Source organism: Podarcis melisellensis (assembly GCF_964234715.1).
Source record: "Podarcis melisellensis genome assembly, chromosome: 8".
Lineage (NCBI taxonomy): Eukaryota > Metazoa > Chordata > Lepidosauria > Squamata > Lacertidae > Podarcis > Podarcis melisellensis.
This window is the reverse complement of record NC_138540.1, coordinates 12481913-12501212: the sequence shown is the minus strand read 5'-3', so window position 1 is coordinate 12501212 and position 19300 is coordinate 12481913.

The window sequence follows — 19300 nt, the reverse complement described above, 5'->3', positions numbered from 1 at the left end:
TTTTTTTGAAAAAATCCCTAAGCCCCGGGGTCACAATTTCAGCAAAAATCTGACTTTCGTCAATTGACTCAAAAATGGTGCCAAACGGTTGCAAATGCCCCCCTGAGATGTTTGGCGGTCGAAACAGAAGGCTTTTTATCACAGGAAAAGAAATCAACCCTCGACAACTTAACCGGCAGAAAAACATTATTTTGAAAATTTCATCAAAAATCGGACTTTCGGAAAATGACTCAGAAATGGTGCCAAACGGGTGCAATTGCTCCCCTGAGATGTTTGTCGGTCAAAACAGAAGGCTTTTTATCACAGGATAAGAAACCAGCCCTCGACAACTTAACCGGCAGAAAAACATTTTTTTGAAAAAATCCCTAAGCCCCGGGGTAACAATTTCAGCAAAAATCTGACTTTCGTCAATTGACTCAAAAATGGTGCCAAAGGGTTGCAAATGCTCCCGTGAGATGTTTGGCGGTCGAAACAGAAGGCTTTTTATCACAGGAAAGGAAATCAGCCCTCGACAAATTAACCGGCAGAAAAACATTTTTTTGAAAAAATCCCTAAGCCCCGGGGTCACAATTTCAGCAAAAATCTGACTTTCGGCAAATGACTCAAAAATGGTGCCAAACGGTTGCAAATGCTCCCCTGAGATGTTTGGCGGTCGAAACAGAAGGCTTTTTATCACAGGAAAAGAAATCAACCCTCGACAACTTAACCGGCAGAAAAACATTTTTTTGAAAATTTCATCAAAAATCAGACTTTCGGAAAATGACTCAGAAATGGTGCCAAACGGGTGCAATTGCTCCCCTGAGATGTTTGTCGGTCAAAACAGAAGGCTTTTTATCACAGGATAAGAAACCAGCCCTCGACAACTTAACCGGCAGAAAAACATTTTTTTGAAAAAATCCCTAAGCCCCGGGGTAACAATTTCAGCAAAAATCTGACTTTCGTCAATTGACTCAAAAATGGTGCCAAAGGGTTGCAAACGCTCCCCTGAGATGTTTGTCGGTCGAAACAGAAGGCTTTTTATCACAAGAAAGGAAATCAGCCCTCGACAACTTAACCGGCAGAAAAACATTTTTTTGAAAAAAATCCCTAACCCCGGGGTCACAATTTCAGTAAAAAATCTGACTTTCGTCAACTGACTCAAAAATGGAGCCAAACGGTTGCAAATGCTCCCGTGAGATGTTTGGCGGTCGAAACAGAAGGCTTTTTATCACAGGAAAAGAAATCAACCCTCGACAACTTAACCGGCAGAAAAACATTTTTTTGAAAATTTCATCAAAAATCGGACTTTCGGAAAATGACTCAGAAATGGTGCCAAACGGGTGCAATTGCTCCCCTGAGAGGTTTGTCGGTCAAAACAGAAGGCTTTTTATCACAGGATAAGAAACCAGCCCTCGACAACTTAACCGGCAGAAAAACATTTTTTTGAAAAAATCCCTAAGCCCCGGGGTAACAATTTCAGCAAAAATCTGACTTTCGTCAATTGACTCAAAAATGGTGCCAAAGGGTTGCAAATGCTCCCGTGAGATGTTTGGCGGTTGAAACAGAAGGCTTTTTATCACAGGAAAGGAAATCAGCCCTCGACAAATTAACCGGCAGAAAAACATTTTTTTGAAAAAATCCCTAAGCCCCGGGGTCACAATTTCAGCAAAAATCTGACTTTCGGCAAATGACTCAAAAATGGTGCCAAACGGTTGCAAATGCTCCCCTGAGATGTTTGGCGGTCGAAAGAGAAGGCTTTTTATCACAGGAAAAGAAATCAACCCTCGACAACTTAACTGACAGAAAAACATTTTTTTGAAAATTTCATCAAAAATCTGACTTTCGGCAAATGACTCAAAAATGGTGCCAAACGGGTGCAATTGCTCCCCTGAGATGTTTGTCGGTCGAAACAGAAGGCTTTTTATCACAGGGTAAGAAACCAGCCCTCGACAACTTAACCGGCAGAAAAAATTTTTTGGAAAAATCCCCAAGCCCCGGGGTAACAATTTCAGCAAAAATCTGACTTTCGTCAATTGACTCAAAAATGGTGCCAAACGGTTGCAAACGCTCCCCTGAGATGTTTGTCGGTCGAAACAGAAGGCTTTTTATCACAGGAAAGGAAATCAGCCCTCGACAACTTAACCGGCAGAAAAACATTTTTTTTGAAAAAATCCCTAAGCCCCGGGGTCACAATTTCATCAAAAATCTGACTTTCGTCAATTGACTCAAAAATGGTGCCAAACGGTTGCAAATGCCCCCCTGAGATGTTTGGCGGTCGAAACAGAAGGCTTTTTATCACAGGAAAAGAAATCAACGCTCGACAACTTAACCGGCAGAAAAACATTTTTTTGAAAAAATCCCCAAGCCCCGGGGTAACAATTTCAGCAAAAATCTGACTTTCGTCAATTGACTCAAAAATGGTGCCACAGCGTTGCAACTGCTCCCCTGAGATGTTTGTCGGTCGAAACAGAAGGCTTTTTATCACAAGAAAGCAAATCAGCCCTCGACAACTTAACCGGCAGAAAAACATTTTTTTGAAAATTTCATCAAAAATCAGACTTTCGGAAAATGACTCAGAAATGGTGCCAAACGGGTGCAATTGCTCCCCTGAGATGTTTGTCGGTCAAAACAGAAGGCTTTTTATCACAGGATAAGAAACCAGCCCTCGACAACTTAACCGGCAGAAAAACATTTTTTTGAAAATTTCATCAAAAATCGGACTTCCGTCAATTGACTCAAAAATGGTGCCAAACGGTTGCAAAAGCTCCCCTGAGAGGTTTGTTGGTCGAAACAGAAGGCTTTTTATCACAGGCTCTGAAATAAGCCCTCAACAAATTAACCGGCAAAAAAAAATTTTTTTGGAAAAAATCCCTAAGTCACAATTTCATCAAAAATCTGACTTACGGCAAATGACTCAAAAATGGTGCCAAACGGATGCAAATGCTCCCGTGAGATGTTTGGCGGTCGGAACAGAAGGCTTTTTATCACAGGAAAAGAAATCAACCCTCGACAACTTAACCGGCAGAAAAACATTTTTTTGAAAATTTCATCAAAAATCGGACTTTCGGCAAATGACTCAAAAATGGTGCCAAACGGGTGCAATTGCTCCCCTGAGATGTTTGTAGGTCAAAGCAGAAGGCTTTTTATCACAGGATAAGAAACCAGCCCTCGACAACTTAACCGGCAGAAAAACATTTTTTTGAAAAAATCCCTAAGCCCCGGGGTCACAATTTCAGCAAAAATCTGACTTTCCTCAATTGACTCAAAAATGGTGCCAAATGGTTGCAAATGCTCCACTGAAACGTTTGTCGGTCGAAACAGAAGGCTTTTTATCACAGGAAAGGAAATCAGCCCTCGACAAGTTAACCGGCAGAAAAACATTTTTTTGGAAAAATCCCTAAGCCCCGGGGTCACAATTTCATCAAAAATCTGACTTTCGGCAAATGACTCAAAAATGGTGCAAAACGGTTGCAAATACTCCCCTGAGATGTTTGGCGGTCGAAACAGAAGGCTTTTTATCACAGGAAAGGAAATCAGCCCTCGACAACTTAACCGGCAGAAAAACTTTTTTTTGAAAAAATCCCTAAGCCCCGGGGTCACAATTTCAGCAAAAATCTGACTTTCGGCAAATGACTCAAAAATGGTGCCAAACGGTTGAAAATGCTCCCCTGAGATATATGGCGGTCGAAACAGAAGGCTTTTTATCACAGGAAAAGAAATCAACCCTCGACAACTTAACCGGCAGAAAAACATTTTTTTGAAAATTTCATCAAAAATCTGACTTTCGGCAAATGACTCAAAAATGGTGCCAAACGGGTGCAATTGCTCCCCTGAGATGTTTGTCGGTCAAAACAGTAGGCTTTTTATCACAGGATAAGAAACCAGCCCTCGACAACTTAACCGGCAGAAAAACATTTTTTTGAAGAAATCCCTAAGCCCCGGGGTCACAATTTCATCAAAAATCTGACTTTCGTCAATTGACTCAAAAATGGTGCCAAACGGTTGCAAAAGCTCCCCTGAGAGGTTTGTTGGTCGAAACAGAAGGCTTTTTATCACAGGCTCTGAAATAAGCCCTCAACAACTTAACCGGCAAAAAAAAAATTTTTTGGAAAAAATCCCTAAGTCACAATTTCATCAAAAATCTGCCTTTCGGCAAATAACTCAAAAATGGTGCCAAACGGATGCAAATGCTCCCCTGAGATGTTTCGCGGTCGAAACAGAAGGCTTTTTATCACAGTAAAAGAAATCAGCCCTTGACAACTTAACCGGCAGAAAAACATTTTTTTGAAAATTTCATCAAAAATCTGACTTTCGGCAAATGACTCAAAAATGGTGCCAAACGGGTGCAATTGCTCCCCTGAGATGTTTGTCGGTCAAAGCAGAAGGCTTTTTATCACAGGATAAGAAACCAGCCCTCGACAACTTAACCGGCAGAAAAACATTTTTTTGAAAAAATCCCTAAGCCCCGGGGTCACAATTTCAGCAACAATCTGACTTTCCTCAATTGACTCAAAAATGGTGCCAAACGGTTGCAAATGTTCCCCTGAGATTTTTGGCGGTGGAAACAGAAGGCTTTTTATCACAGGAAAGGAAATCAGCCCTCGACAACCTAACCGGCAGAAAAACATTTTCAGCAAAAATCTGACTTTCGTCAATTGACTCAAAAATGGTGCCAAAGGGTTGCAAACGCTCCCCTGAGATGTTTGTCGGTCAAAACAGAAGGCTTTTTATCACAGGATAAGAAACCAGCCCTCAACAACTTAACCTGCAGAAAAACATTTTTTTGAAAAAATCCCTAAGCCCCGGGGTCACAATTTCATCAAAAATCTGACTTTCGGCAAATGACTCAAAAATGGTGCCAAACGGGTGCAATTGCTACCCTGAGATGTTAGGCGGTCGAAACAGAAGGCTTTTTATCACAGGATAAGAAACCAGCCCTCGAAAACTTAACCGGCAGAAAAACATTTTTTTGAAAATTTCATCAAAAATCTGACTTTCGGCAAATGACTCAAAAATGGTGCCAAACGGATGCAAATGCTCCCCTGAGATGTTTCGCGGTCGAAACAGAAGGCTTTTTATCACAGGAAAAGAAATCAGCCCTTGACAACTTAACCGGCAGAAAAACATTTTTTTGAAAATTTCATCAAAAATCTGACTTTCGGCAAATGACTCAAAAATGGTGCCAAACGGGTGCAATTGCTCCCCTGAGATGTTTGTCGGTCAAAGCAGAAGGCTTTTTATCACAGGATAAGAAACCAGCCCTCGACAACTTAACCGGCAGAAAAACATTTTTTTGAAAAAATCCCTAAGCCCCGGGGTCACAATTTCAGCAACAATCTGACTTTCCTCAATTGACTCAAAAATGGTGCCAAACGGTTGCAAATGTTCCCCTGAGATTTTTGGCGGTGGAAACAGAAGGCTTTTTATCACAGGAAAGGAAATCAGCCCTCGACAACCTAACCGGCAGAAAAACATTTTCAGCAAAAATCTGACTTTCGTCAATTGACTCAAAAATGGTGCCAAAGGGTTGCAAACGCTCCCCTGAGATGTTTGTCGGTCAAAACAGAAGGCTTTTTATCACAGGATAAGAAACCAGCCCTCAACAACTTAACCTGCAGAAAAACATTTTTTTGAAAAAATCCCTAAGCCCCGGGGTCACAATTTCATCAAAAATCTGACTTTCGGCAAATGACTCAAAAATGGTGCCAAACGGGTGCAATTGCTACCCTGAGATGTTAGGCGGTCGAAACAGAAGGCTTTTTATCACAGGATAAGAAACCAGCCCTCGAAAACTTAACCGGCAGAAAAACATTTTTTTGAAAATTTCATCAAAAATCGGACTTTCGGCAAATGACTCAAAAATGGTGCCAAACGGGTGCAATTGCTCCCCTGAGATGTTTCTCGGTCAAAGCAGAAGGCTTTTTATCACAGGATAAGAAACCAGCCCTCGACAACTTAACCGGCAGAAAAACATTTTTTTGAAAAAATCCCTAAGCCCCGGGGTCACAATTTCAGCAAAAATCTGACTTTCCTCAATTGACTCAAAAATGGTGCCAAATGGTTGCAAATGCTCCACTGAAACGTTTGTCGGTCGAAACAGAAGGCTTTTTATCACAGGAAAGGAAATCAGCCCTCGACAAGTTAACCGGCAGAAAAACATTTTTTTGGAAAAATCCCTAAGCCCCGGGCTCACAATTTCATCAAAAATCTGACTTTCGGCAAATGACTCAAAAATGGTGCCAAACGGTTGCAAATGTTCCCCTGAGATGTTTGTCGGTCGAAACAGAAGGCTTTTTATCACAGGAAAGGAAATCAGCCCTCGACAACTTAACCGGCAGAAAAACTTTTTTTTGAAAAAATCCCTAAGCCCCGGGGTCACAATTTCAGCAAAAATCTGACTTTCGGCAAATGACTCAAAAATGGTGCCAAACCGCTGCCAATGCTCCCCTGAGAAGTTTGTCGGTCGAAACAGAAGGCTTTTTATCACAGGAAAGGAAATCAGCCCTCGACAACTTAACCGGCAGAAAAACATTTTTTTGGAAAAATCCCTAAGCCCCGGGGTCACAATTTCAGCAAAAATCTGACTGTCGGCAAATGACTCAAAAATGGTGCCAAACCTTTGCAATTGCTCCCCTGAGATGTTTGTCGGTCGAAACAGAAGGCTTTTTATCACAGGCTCTGAAATAAGCCCTCGACAACTTAACCGGCAGAAAAACATTTTTTTGAAAATTTCATCAAAAATCTGACTTTCGTCAAATGACTCAAAAATGGTGCCAAACGGGTGCAATTGCTCCCCTGAGATGTTTGTCAGTCAAAGCAGAAGGCTTTTTATCACAGGATAAGAAACCAGCCCTCGACAACTTAACCGGCAGAAAAACATTTTTTTGAAAAAATCCCTAAGCCCCTGTTTTTCCTTTCCTGTGATAAAAAGCCTTCTGTTTCGACCGCCAAACTTTGCAGGGGCGCTTTTTCAACCGTTTGGCACCATTTTTGAGTCATTTGCCGAAAGTCAGATTTTTGCTGAAATTTTCAAAAAAATGTTTTTCTGCCGGTTAAGTTGTTGAGGGCTGATTTCTTTTCCTGTGATAAAAAGCCTTCTGTTTCCACCGCCAAAAATCTCAGGGCAGCAATTGCACCCGTTTGGCACCATTTTTGAGTCATTTGCCGAAAGTCAGATTTTTGATGAAATTGTGACCCCGGGGCTTAGGGATTTTTTCAAAAAAATGTTTTTCTGCCGGTTAAGTTGTCGAGGGCTGATTTCCTTTCCTGTGATAAAAAGCCTTCTGTTTCGACCAACAAACATCTCAGGGGAGCGTTTGCAACCTTTTGGCAACATTTTTGAGTCAATTGACGAAAGTCAGATTTTTGCTGAAATTGTGACCCCGGGGATTAGGGATTTTTTCAAAAAAATGTTTTTCTGCCGGTTAAGTTGTCGAGGGCTGGTTTCTTATCCTGTGATAAAAAGCCTTCTGTTTCGACCGACAAACATCTCAGGGGAGCAACTGCACCCGTTTGGCAGCATTTTTGAGTCATTTGCCGAAAGTCAGATTTTTGATGAAATTTTCAAAAAAATGTTTTACTGCCGGTTAAGTTGTCGAGGGTTGATTTCTTTTCCTGTGATAAAAAGCCTTCTGTTTCGACCGCCAAACATCTCAGGGGAGCATTTACAACCGTTTGGCACCATTTTTGAGTCAATTGACGAAAGTCAGATTTTTGCTGAAATTGTGACCCCGGGGCTTAGGGATTTTTTCAAAAAAAATGGTTTTCTGCCGGTTAAGTTGTCGAGGGCTGATTTCCTTTCCTGTGATAAAAAGCCTTCTGTTTCGACCGACAAACATCTCAGGGGAGCGTATGCAACCCTTTGGCACCATTTTTGAGTCAATTGACGAAAGTCTGATTTTTGCTGAAATTGTTACCCCGGGGCTTACGGATTTTTTCAAAAAAATGTTTTTCTGCCGGTTAAGTTGTCGAGGGCTGATTTCCTTTCCTGTGATAAAAAGCCTTCTGTTTCGACCGCCAAACTTTGCAGGGGAGCATTTGCAACCGATTGGCACCATTTTTGAGTCATTTGCCGAAAGTCAGATTTTTGATGAATTTGTAACCCCGGGGCTTAGGGATTTTTTCAAAAAAATGTTTTTCTGCCGGTTAGGTTGTCGAGGGCTGATTTCCTTTCCTGTGATAAAAAGCCTTCTGTTTCGACCGCCAAACTTTGCAGGGGCGCTTTTTCAACCGTTTGGCACCATTTTTGAGTCATTTGCCGAAAGTCAGATTTTTGCTGAAATTGTGACCCCGGGGCTTAGGGATTTTTTCAAAAAAATGTTTTTCTGCCGGTTAAGTTGTCGAGGGCTGGTTTCTTATCCTGTGATAAAAAGCCTTCTGTTTCGACCGACAAACATCTCAGGGGAGCAATTGAACCCGTTTGGCACCATTTTTGAGTCATTTGCCGAAAGTCCGATTTTTGATGAAATTTTCAAAAAAATGTTTTTCTGCCGGTTAAGTTGTCGAGGGTTGATTTCTTTTCCTGTGATAAAAAGCCTTCTGTTTCGAGCGCCAAACATCTCAGGGGAGCATTTGCAACCGTTTGGCACCATTTTTGAGTCAATTGACGAAAGTCAGATTTTTGCTGAAATTGTGACCCCGGGGCTTAGGGATTTTTTCAAAAATATGTTTTTCTGCCGGTTAAGTTGTCAAGGGCTGATTTCTTTTCCTATCATAAAAAGCCTTCTGTTTCGACCGCCAAACATCTCAGGGGAACGTTTGCAACCCTTTGGCACCATTTTTGAGTCAATTGACGAAAGTCAGTGTCAGAGCCACCCGTTGGTCCCAGCTCACAAGAGACCTAAGTCCAATCCAGTTTATTTACAAAAGTCTTTATTGAAGAGCATTGCTGCTTTTACATTCCATCTCCGTGGCTCTACGTCTGTGACATCAGATCGCTGAAGTCCCCTCTGAATCCGTGCCGCCCCTGCACCAGTTTAAGAGGTTTGTGCTGGACCACCTCTTCCTCTCCTTCCTCTTCCGCAGGGTCTTTCTGCCCCCCTGGGTTCCCTCCCGCCGGGACTCGCCCGAGGCTGAATCCTCTGACGCCTGTTCCCCCCTCCTTCGTGCTTTGGGGCCGGGCTCCTCCCCAGGGCTCTCCTCACTTCCACGCGCCTCCACATTTGAACTTGGCGCGCGTACGTTGCTTCTGACCTTCCTCTCGACCGCTACACTGCTCCCGGTGCTACTCTCCGCCCCTTCCGGCAGACCGTCTTGTCCGATCTCCTTCCCCTGTCTCCTTCTTGCTCTGCTCCCTCTGACACACTGGTAACTCCACCCCCTTCACTCCGTTCCGGCGGAGAAACCGGCCCCGATCTCCAACTCCCACTGGGGGCTCTCCCTTCGCTCCCCTGCTCCTGATTGCTTCCCCCTTGGGCTCCCCTTGGTCTGACCAGGGGGGCTCCCTTTTGGGAGTCCTCTGACTCACTGGACAGACTCATGGACGACCTTTGGTCATTGTCATCCTCCTCCTTGTCTCTCTGGGATTCTTCCCCCTCGCTCTCTGTCTCCTCCCCCATCTGCCCTTCTCTCCCTGAAACCCTGACATCCATCCCCCCCTCGAAGCCCCCCCTTCCCCCCTCCCGCCTGTCGGGTGCAGGTTGTGGGAGCTGCGGCTCTTCGGGGGTAGATTCGGGATACAGGTCGTCTACGTCAATGTTCTCTGCTGGCAGTTCTGTGTATGTGTGTTCGAACTCGGGTTCTTCACCCAAAGCAGTCTCAGTCTCTTCTTCCATTGCTACTTCCTCTGGTGCTGCCCGCCAAGGCCACTCCACCCACCTCTTACGCCAGTCCTCCTCTGGTTGCTCCTCCCACCAATCCGAAGGTAGTGTGTCCACTCCCGAACACGATCCTCTGGGCGGGCTCGATTCTGCCGTTCTTTCCTCGGTGGAAGAGAAGCCCCTGAACGTGCTATCTGACAATGTGGGCGTGAAAAGCCAGTCGTCAAAGTACTCAGCTGGCATGGGTCTATGTGGGAAAAGTGCATGGAACTCATCTTTCAAAAGGGGTTCGTCTAACGCGTAGCCCGGCACCCAACTATTGGCACTAGCTGGGGTGCCCTCTCTGGCGAGAAAGTATTCAACTCCCTCTGCCCCCCATCTCGAGTCCAGGATCTCTGTGACCTCGTTGAGGGGTTCGGCCCTAGGCGACCCCCCCCTTTGGGTGACTCTTTGCGTGGGTCTGGTACTGTTTCTGACTCCTGAAACCTGTGCGGGGCCTTGTAGGGAGTGAGCACCGACCTATGAAAGACCGGGTGCACTCTGGAGCCTTCTGGGAGGGCCAGGCGAAATGCTACAGGATTGATCCTAGCCTCAACTTGGTATGGCCCTAGCTGCCTGTGTCCTAGCTTATTTTTGGCTAACGATTTGGCTGGCATCGCTTGGGCCGCTAACCATACCCAGTCCCCCACCTGGATGTCTTCTCCCGCCCTTCTGTGTTTGTCCGCCTGCACCTTATAGGCTTGTTTGGCCAGCTCCAAATGTCTCCGCAGCTCCTCGTGCACCTCTTGCAACTCTGCTGCGAACTGGTCGGCCTCTTGTGGCACCCCCTCTCCCGTTTCTACGAGCGTCGGAAAGGTTCTGGGATGACGGCCATTGTTCGCGAAGAACGGCGTCACCCCCGTCGATGCGTGCTTCGTGTTGTTGTAGGCAAACTCAGCCATCGGCAGGTAGTCCACCCACGCTGCGGGTCGCTGATTGGCGTAACATCTCAGGTACTGCTGCATGATCGCGTTGACCCTCTCTGCTTGGCCGTTGGTCTGTGGATGTCTCGCCGACGCTAGGTTGATCTTGACGTGCAGGATACCTAGAAGCTTCTGCCAAAAATTGGAAACAAATTGGCGCCCCCTGTCGGATAGGATGGACTGCGGCAGCCCATGCACTCTGAACACGTGGTCGACGAAGAGTTTGGCGGTCTGTTCTGCCGTCGCCACCTTGGCACAAGGAATGAAATGCGCCATCTTGGTGAACAGGTCCACAACCACCAGTACCGCCGTCTTGCCCCTGGAGCTGGGCAGATCAGTAACAAAGTCCAGTGCTACCCTCTCCCACGGTTGCTGCGGCGTCTCCAGCGGTTCCAGCAACCCCGCCGGCTTCTGGTGTACTGGTTTGGACCTCTGACAGGTGTCACACCTGGCGACGTAATCCGCCACCTCTCCCCGCATCTGGGGCCACCAAAAGTCCCTGGCCACTAATTCTATTGTCTTCTCCTTGCCGAAGTGGCCCGCACTGGGGGCGTCGTGCAACTGCTGCAGAACCTTTGCGCGGAGCTCGTCGCTTGGTACGTAGAGAGCACCTTTGCGAGTCAAGAGCCCGTCTCGCAACTGGAACTCATCGTCTCTCTGTGAACCCCTGCGCAGCTCCTCCATCTTGGATTGTGCAAACTGATCCGCTTGCAACGCGCGTCGCACCGCGTCCAGGTCGACTGCGATGGCAGCGCACGCCCACGCCTGCGGTGCGAAAATGTGCTTAGCTGCTATTGGTGCCGTCTCCTCAAGATATTGTGGTTTCCTGGAGAGCGCATCGGCTATAACATTGGAATCCCCCGGGATGTATTCTATTCTGAAGTCGAAATCCGCGAAGAATTCTGCCCAGCGCATGTGTCTTTGGCTCTGCAGCTTCGCTGTTCGCCAGTACTCTAAGTTCTTGTGATCCGTGCGGACCTGCACTGTGTGCTTGGCTCCTATGAGGAAGTGTCGCCACGCTTTGAAAGCTGCGTGAATGGCCAACAGTTCCCTGTCCCATATGGTGTAGTTCTGCTCCGTCTTGCTGAGCTTCCGGGAGTAAAAGGCGCCAGGTCTCCAATTCCCTTGCGGATCCTCTTGCAGAAGGACGGCTCCAACCGCTCTGTCGGACGCGTCGGTTTCTACCCGCATGGGCCTGCCGGGATTCACGTGCAGCAGCTGCTCCTCGGAGGCGAAGAGGCTTTTAAGCTTCCGAAAAGAGCGCTCCGCCTGTTCCGTCCAAGCGAACTTCTTCTTCTTGGAACTGAGGGTGTCCATGATTGCTGCCGTCTCCTTTGCAAAACCTTTGATGAATTTGCGATAAAAATTGGCAAACCCGATGAATCTCTGGACTTCCTTCCGATTGCGTGGGCTCTTCCAGTCCAACACCGCTCGGACCTTGACGCTGTCCATGGCCAGCCCCTCGTCGGACAGCTTGTAGCCGAGGAAATCCACCTCCGTCACATCAAACTGGCATTTCTCCAACTTGGCGTAGAGCCTGTGCTCCCGCAATCTCTGCAGGACCTCCTTTACGTCCTTCTCGTGAGCTTCCGGCGATTCCGAGAAAATCAGGATGTCGTCGAGAAAACACACACACTTCTTGTAGAGGAGTCCCGCCAGCACGTGATGCATAAATGCTTGGAAAACGTGGCTGCCATTTTGGAGACCAAACGGCATAACTCTGTATTCATACGTGCCCAGAGGCGTGAATATGGCAGTCTTCCACTCATCGCCCTTCCGGATGCGGATGAGGTTGTACGCTCCACGCAAATCCAACTTGGTGAAGATCTTACCCTTCCTAACGGTCGCTAGGAGGTCGTCAATCTTGGGCATGGGAAAGGCCTTGGGCTTAGTCAGTCTGTTTATGAACCGATAGTCCACAACGAGTCTTTTTTGGGGCGTGTCTTTCTTCTTCACAAAGAAAACAGGACTGCCCCCCACTGCTTTGGATTCCCGGATGAAACCGCGCTTCAAATTATGCTCTATGAACTCTCTGAGCTCCTGCATCTCGTCCTCAGACATGGAATACAGCTTTGCAGTCGGCAGCTGCGCCCCCGGCACCAGGTCGATCGCACAGTCGTAAGGCCTGTGAGGCGGCAACTTGTCAGCTTCTTTCTCGCAGAAAACCTCCAAGAATCCTTCGTACTTGCGAGGCACTGCCTGCACCATGCCAAGTTGCAGCTGCTGCTCAGCCCCCTCCTCGTGGCTGGACGGGATGCAATGTTGAGCACAATACGATGAGCAGAAGGTGATCTGCCGCTGGTACCACGCTACAGCGGGACTGTGCCTCTCCAGCCAACTCATGCCTAATACTATGGGCGTGTCTGACAGGTGGGTGACATTGAAGCTAATGACTTCTCGATGATTTCCAATCCGCATCACCATGGGAGGCGTCTGTTGCACAACTTGCCCCCCTAGCAATTTCCTGCCATCCACCGTAACTACGTTCAGAGGCGTTGTTGCGGGCAGAAGCGCTATGCGATGCTGCTTGACAAATTGCATCCCCACAAAATCCGCGTTGCTCCCTGAATCGATCGTGATGGGAACTTCCAGGGTGGTACCATTCGGCAACTGAAGCGTTGCAGTGAGCTGCACTGCTGGCTTGGGTGGTAAAGGGTCTGTGCGTTGCAAAGGTGCTGGGGACTGCTCTACAGATCCGCCTGGCTGAGCCCCAGCAGCTCCGCTTCCAGCCAGGCACTGTCGTTTCCCTGAGGTTGCTCTCCTTGCATCACTTCTGTTGCCACTGTTGCTAGAGCTGCAGTGTGCTTCTGGAGCCTCTGGGGGCACTCTTTCGCCATATGCTGTGCACTGTCACAAATGTAACATTTCCTGGTCCCTCTAGGAGGCTTCGCCTTTACTGCACCGGAAACCAGGGCTCTGGCTGGTGTCTGAGCCCTAGCACCACCAATTTCCATCGGCTCTTCTCCCTGCCTCCCCAAGGGCGAGGGGTGCACCTGGCCAAAGTCCCTGGGGATAAAAGGGGGTGTTCTTGCTGGTGCACGCGCCTGGGGTCCTTCCCCATCGTGCCAAGGGCGTCCCTCGTGTCTTACTCCTATCGCAAGAGCCCTTTGCACCACGTCTTCTAGGGTCTGGGGTCTGTCTCCCCTGGCAAGCTCATCCTTGATGGGGCCGCTAAGACCTTCCCAGAAGAGATCTCTCACTGGTTTGCTGTGCTTTCCCCAGCCTAACACAGTTAATAATGCGAAGAATCTGGAATGATACTGACGTACTGTGGCTTTGCCTTGCCGCAGCCCAAACATCTCTTTACGAGCAATATCCAGGTCCACAGATGACTGGAAACATGCATCCATTGCTTTAATAAATTCATCAGAGTCTCGGCGGGCAGGGCCATCTTCGCGCCACAAATTGCGCAACCAAGCTCTGGCTTCCCCATGCAAATGCGAAATTATAAATCCCACTTTCTCTTCCTCATCTTTAAAATCATCGCGAAGCAAATGCAGTGCATACAAGACGTCTGCCCTGAAACTAGGGTAGTGCTTCAGGTTCCCATCGAAGTGGGTGACTAGGGTGCCCCCCCGCCGTCCAAGTCCAACTCCCTCCGATCTGGATCCCGGGAACCCTGCCCTGCTTGCATGCTCCCACCTTGTTTGCAGGTCCTGGCAGCGATTCTCCAGTTCGTCATTCTTCTTTTGAGATGCAATGACTGCAGCTGTGAGTTCGGTAACCTGCTTCCCCAGCGCTTGCAGCTGTTCCTCCACACTCATGGCTGCTACCGTTGGTGAGCTTTGCAAAAAAATTTTTTGCGTTCATGGAGAGGGGACTTACTGTCAGAGCCACCCGTAGGTCCCAGCTCACAAGAGACCTAAGTCCAATCCAGTTTATTTACAAAAGTCTTTATTGAAGAGCATTGCTGCTTTTACATTCCATCTCCGTGGCTCTACGTCTGTGACATCAGACCGCTGAAGTCCCCTCTGAATCAGTGCCGCCCCTGCACCAGTTTAAGAGGTTTGTGCTGGACCACCTCTTCCTCTCCTTCCTCTTCCGCAGGGTCTTTCTGCCCCCCTGGGTTCCCTCCCGCCGGGACTCGCCAGAGGCTGAATCCTCTGACGCCTGTTCCCCCCTCCTTCGTGCTTTGGGGCCGGGCTCCTCCCCAGGGCTCTCCTCACTTCCGCGCGCCTCCACATTTGAACTTGGTGCGCGTACGTTGCTTCTGACCTTCCTCTCGACCGCTACACTGCTCCCACTGCTACTCTCCGCCCCTTCCGGCAGAACGTCTTGCTCCGATCTCCTTCCCCTGTCTCCTTCTTGCTCTGCTCCCTCTGACACACTGGTAACTCCACCCCCTTCACTCCGTTCCGGCGGAGAAACCGGCCCCGATCTCCAACTCCCACTGGGGGCTCTCCCTTCGCTCCCCTGCTCCTGATTGCTTCCCCCTTGGGCTCCCCTTGGTCTGACCAGGGGGGCTCACTTTTGGGAGTCCTCTGACTCACTGGACAGACTCATGGACGACCTTTGGTCATTGTCCTCCTCCTCCTCGTCTCTCTGGGATTCTTCCCCCTCGCTCTCTGTCTCCTCCCCCATCTGCCCTTCTCTCCCTGAAACCCTGACAGTCGTGTTTTTGCTGAAATTATGACCCCGGGGCTTAGGGATTTTTTCAAAAAAATGTTTTTCTGCCGGTTAAGTTGTCAAGGGCTGATTTCTTTTCCTGTGATAAAAAGCCTTCTGTTTCGACCGCCAAACATCTCAAGGGAGCATTTGCACCCGTTTGGCACCATTTTTGAGTCATTTGCCGAAAGTCAGATTTTTGATGAAATTGTGACCCCGGGGCTTAGGGATTTTTTCAAAAAAATGTTTTTCTGCCGGTTAAGTTGTCGAGGGCTGATTTCCTTTCCTGTGATAAAAAGCCTTCTGTTTCGACCAACAAACATCTCAGGGGAGCGTTTGCAGCCGTTTGGCACCATTTTTGAGTCATTTGCCGAAAGTCAGATTTTTGATGAAATTGTGACCCCGGGGCTTAGGGATTTTTTCAAAAAAATGTTTTTCTGCCGGTTAAGTTGTCGAGGGCTGATTTCCTTTCCTGTGATAAAAAGCCTTCTGTTTCGACCAACAAACATCTCAGGGGAGCGTTTGCAGCCGTTTGGCACCATTTTTGAGTCAATTGACGAAAGTCAGATTTTTGCTGAAATTGTGACCCCGGGGCTTAGGGATTTTTTCAAAAAAATGTTTTTCTGCCGGTTAAGTTTTTAAGGGCTGATTTCTTTTCCTATCATAAAAAGCCTTCTGTTTCGACCGCCAAACATCTCAGGGGAACTTTTGCAACCGTTTGGCACCACTTTTGAGTCATTTGCCGAAAGTCAGATTTTTGATGAAATTTTCAAAAAAATGTTTTTCTGCCGGTTAAGTTGTCGAGGGTTGATTTCTTTTCCTGTGATAAAAAGCCTTCTGTTTCGACCGCCAAACTTTGCAGGGGAGCATTTGCAACCGTTAGGCACCATTTTTGAGTCATTTGCCGAAAGTCAGATTTTTGATGAAATTGTGACCCCGGGGCTTAGGGATTTTTTCAAAAAAATGTTTTTCTGCCGGTTAAGTTGTCGAGGGTTGATTTCTTTTCCTGTGATAAAAAGCCTTCTGTTTCCACCGCCAAACATCTCAGGGGAGCAATTGCCAGCGTTTGGCACCATTTTTGAGTCATTTGCCGAAAGTCAGATTTTTGATGAAATTGTGACCCCGGGGCTTATGGATTTTTTCAAAAAAATGTTTTTCTGCCGGTTAAGTTGTCGAAGGCTGATTTCCTTTCCTGTGATAAGAAGCCTTCTGTTTCGACCAACAAACATCTCAGGGGAGCGTTTGCAACAGTTTGGCACCATTTTTGAGTCAATTGACGAAAGTCAGATTTTTATGAAATTGTGACCCCGGGGCTTATGGATTTTTTCAAAAAAATGTTTTTCTGCCGGTTAAGTTGTCAAGGGCTGATTTCTTTTCCTGTGATAAAAAGCCTTCTGTTTCGACCGCCAAACATCTCAGGGGAGCATTTGCAACCGTTTGGCACCATTTTTGAGTCATTTGCCCAAAGTCAGATTTTTGATGAAATTGTGACCCCGGGGCTTAGGGATTTTTTCAAAAAAATGTTTTTCTGCCGGTTAAGTTGTCGAGGGCTGATTTCCTTTCCTGTGATAAAAAGCCTTCTGTTTCGACCAACAAACATCTCAGGGGAGCGTTTGCAGCCGTTTGGCACCATTTTTGAGTCATTTGCCGAAAGTCAGATTTTTGATGAAATTGTGACCCCGGGGCTTAGGGATTTTTTCAAAAAAATGTTTTTCTGCCGGTTAAGTTGTCGAGGGCTGATTTCCTTTCCTGTGATAAAAAGCCTTCTGTTTCGACCAACAAACATCTCAGGGGAGCATTTGCAGCCGTTTGGCACCATTTTTGAGTCAATTGACGAAAGTCAGATTTTTGCTGAAATTGTGACCCCGGGGCTTAGGGATTTTTTCAAAAAAATGTTTTTCTGCCGGTTAAGTTTTTAAGGGCTGATTTCTTTTCCTATCATAAAAAGCCTTCTGTTTCGACCGCCAAACATCTCAGGGGAACTTTTGCAACCGTTTGGCACCACTTTTGAGTCATTTGCCGAAAGTCAGATTTTTGATGAAATTTTCAAAAAAATGTTTTTCTGCCGGTTAAGTTGTCGAGGGTTGATTTCTTTTCCTGTGATAAAAAGCCTTCTGTTTCGACCGCCAAACTTTGCAGGGGAGCATTTGCAACCGTTAGGCACCATTTTTGAGTCATTTGCCGAAAGTCAGATTTTTGATGAAATTGTGACCCCGGGGCTTAGGGATTTTTTCAAAAAAATGTTTTTCTGCCGGTTAAGTTGTCGAGGGCTGATTTCTTTTCCTGTGATAAAAAGCCTTCTGTTTCCACCGCCAAACATCTCAGGGGAGCAATTGCCAGCGTTTGGCACCATTTTTGAGTCATTTGCCGAAAGTCAGATTTTTGATGAAATTGTGACCCCGGGGCTTATGGATTTTTTCAAAAAAATGTTTTTCTGCCGGTTAAGTTGTCGAAGGCTGATTTCCTTTCCTGTGATAAGAAGCCTTCTGTTTCGACCAACAAACATCTCAGGGGAGCGTTTGCAACAGTTTGGCACCATTTTTGAGTCAATTGACGAAAGTCAGATTTTTATGAAATTGTGACCCCGGGGCTTATGGATTTTTTCAAAAAAATGTTTTTCTGCCGGTTAAGTTGTCAAGGGCTGATTTCTTTTCCTGTGATAAAAAGCCTTCTGTTTCGACCGCCAAACATCTCAGGGGAGCATTTGCAACCGTTTGGCACCATTTTTGAGTCATTTGCCCAAAGTCAGATTTTTGATGAAATTTTCAAAAAAATGTTTTTCTTCCGGTTAAGTTGTCGAGGGTTGATTTCTTTTCCTGTGATAAAAAGCCTTCTGTTTCGACCGCCAAACATCTCAGGGGAGCATTTGCAACCGTTTGGCACCATTTTTGAGTCATTTGCCGAAAGTCAGATTTTTGCTGAAATTGTGACCCCGGGGCTTAGGGATTTTTTCAAAAAAATGTTTTTCTGCCGGTTAAGTTGTCGAGGGCTGGTTTCTTATCCTGTGATAAAAAGCCTTCTGCTTTGACCGACAAACATCTCAGGGGAGCAATTGCACCCGTTTGGCACCATTTTTGAGTCATTTTTCGAAAGTCCGATTTTTGATGAAATTTTCAAAAAACTGTTTTTCTGCCGGTTAAGTTGTCGAGGGTTGATTTCTTTTCCTGTGATAAAAAGCCTTCTGTTTCGACCGCCAAACATCTCAGGGGGGCATTTGCAACCGTTTGGCACCATTTTTGAGTCAATTGACGAAAGTCAGATTTTTGCTGAAATTGTGACCCCGGGGCTTAGGGATTTTTTCAAAAAAAATGGTTTTCTGCCGGTTACGTTGTCGAGGGCTGATTTCCTTTCTTGTGATAAAAAGCCTTCTGTTTCGACCGACAAACATCTCAGGGGAGCGTTTGCAACGCTGTGGCACCATTTTTGAGTCAATTGACGAAAGTCAGATTTTTGCTGAAATTGTTACCCCGGGGCTTAGGGATTTTTTCAAAAAAATGTTTTTCTGCCGGTTAAGTTGTCGAGGGCTGGTTTCTTTTCCTGTGATAAAAAGCCTTCTGTTTCGACCGCCAAACATCTCAGGGGGGCATTTGCAACCGTTTGGCACCATTTCTGAGTCAATTGACGAAAGTCAGATTTTTGCTGAAATTGTGACCCCGGGGCTTAGGGATTTTTTCAAAAAAATGTTTTTCTGCCGTTTAAGTTGTCGAGGGCTGATTTCCTTTCTTGTGATAAAAAGCCTTCTGTTTTGACCGACAAACATCTCAGGGGAGCGTTTGCAACGCTGTGGCACCATTTTTGAGTCAATTGACGAAAGTCAGATTTTTGCTGAAAATGTTACCCCGGGGCTTAGGGATTTTTTCAAAAAAATGTTTTTCTGCCGGTTAAGTTGTCGAGGGTTGATTCCTTTTCCTGTGATAAAAAGCCTTCTGTTTCGACCGCCAAACATCTCAGGGGGGCATTTGCAACCGTTTGGCACCATTTTTGAGTCAATTGACG